The 1,719-nt window shown below is 41.2% G+C and overlaps 1 non-coding gene across 1 annotated transcript; it reads left to right on the top strand.

Annotated features, from left to right (window-relative positions):
• The first annotated feature begins 580 nt into the window (after window positions 1-580).
• Window positions 581-687, top strand: LOC145123120 (small nucleolar RNA R71). The gene has a single exon (XR_013714998.1). It is a non-coding gene; the product is annotated as a small nucleolar RNA R71 (small nucleolar RNA).
• The last annotated feature ends 1,032 nt before the right edge of the window (window positions 688-1,719 follow it).

The raw sequence follows: 1,719 nt of genomic DNA, 5'->3' as shown, positions 1-1,719 counted from the left end.
ATCGTGGTCATTGTGTCTTTTTTCGGATGCAGCTACAAATTTAGTGAGCATTTCTTCTAGATTTGGTTTCTTTTCTTGTACCGGCTCCTCCTTTTGGTAAAAACCCCTTGCCTTTTTTCTATATTTCTCCTCCCTCGCTTTCTTGTACTCATCATAAGGAAGCCATTCTTTCTTAGGTTTTCGCCAATCGTCATCAAATCGATCACCACTAGAATAGCATACTTGCACTTTCTTATTCCCGTTCTCGTCCAAATCACAATCTCTAGTTAGATGAGGCCCATTGCAATTCTCACATCCTACCCGAATAGCATGGATTGTTTGATCCATTTTATCCATCCTCCTATCCATGGTTTTCAACATTGCCATAACTACCGACAAATCTTCAGAAGCTGCATAAGCCGATCCCTCGGTCATATCATTCCTTGGATTGTGGTATTCTCTAGAATGCTTAGAGAATTCTTCAATTAGTTCTTTGATCACCGGGGGTGCCTTCTTTGTGAGGGGTCCTTGCGAGTCAAGGAGCTGCCTAGTTGTTACATTGACTCCATCATAGAAAATGGAGACTTCTTGCTGGCTATTAAGATCATGATGTGGGCAATTCCTTAGTAGACTTTTGTATCTCTCCCATGCCTCATAAAGGGACTCTCCAGGTTGTTGTTCAAAGTTGGCAATAGCTTTCTTCAACTTGGCTATTTTCGAAGGTGGGGAAAACTGATCAATAAATTCTTCCTTCATCTTAGCCCATGTAGTGATGGATCCGGGAGGGAGTGACTTGAGCCAATCCTTTGCAGCACCTTTGAATGTCACTGGAAGCATACGAAGCAGTTGGGTTTCGCGAGGCACATTTGGAACATTAAAATAATCAGCCACATCATTGACTTCATCCAAGTGTTTATAGGCATCTTCGTGGTCTTTTCCGTAGAAGGGGATCTCCTTGAGTTGAGCAAGTATGTGACCCTTAAGCTCAAAAGTGGCAGTCGCAGGAATTGCGGGTTGCACAAGTCTCGGGCCGGTATCATCCCGTATCCTCTTCTTCCATTCGCCCATGGGAACTTCATCAATGTTCGCCATGGTGTTGTCAAAGTCACCTTCTAGATCGCTACCTTCTTCAAATTCGCTTTCTTCTCTTTTGGACTCGTTCACGATGTCTTCCTTGATTGGGTATTCGTTTGCCAAGGAAGAGGTGCTGGATGCTCCTGATTTGCTGCTCTTTTTCTTGCTAAAAACGGATTTGAGATTCTTCAAAGGTGAGTTCTTTGAAGAAGCGGATTCTCCAACGGCTTTTCCTTGTTCTTTCTTAGAGCGGACTCCGGGTCTTCAAGTGGAGGAACCAAAGACGTATTGGATCCTCTGGTAATGTAACAACTGCAATCAAAGTAAGAAAAACGTGTAAAAAGAACAAAAAGAAAATAAAAATAAAAACTGTGAATCAGCGATGGACTCGCCGAGTAGCGTCGATTGCACTCGGCAAGTTAAAGGCAGAAACAGAAAAAAATCTAATTAAATTTCTAAAACAGATAACTATGAAAACTAATCCTAATAACTAAATTACCTAAAAATAACTTTGTGCAAGATAAATCTCATACAAAGGATCGATAAAACTAGAAATTAGTGCTAATTTTTGAACCGTTCCCCGGCAACGGCGCCAAAAACTTGATGTGTGTAAACTCAACTAGTTTTAATCCTACTTTTAATTATAAAATTGACACACAAAGGCAG

Source organism: Lactuca virosa, chromosome 6 (assembly GCF_052849685.1).
Source record: "Lactuca virosa cultivar CGN04683 chromosome 6, Lactuca_virosa_CGN04683_v6, whole genome shotgun sequence".
Lineage (NCBI taxonomy): Eukaryota > Viridiplantae > Streptophyta > Magnoliopsida > Asterales > Asteraceae > Lactuca > Lactuca virosa.
The sequence above is the reverse complement of the archived record's forward strand: the minus strand, read 5'-3'. Positions and strand labels throughout refer to the sequence as shown.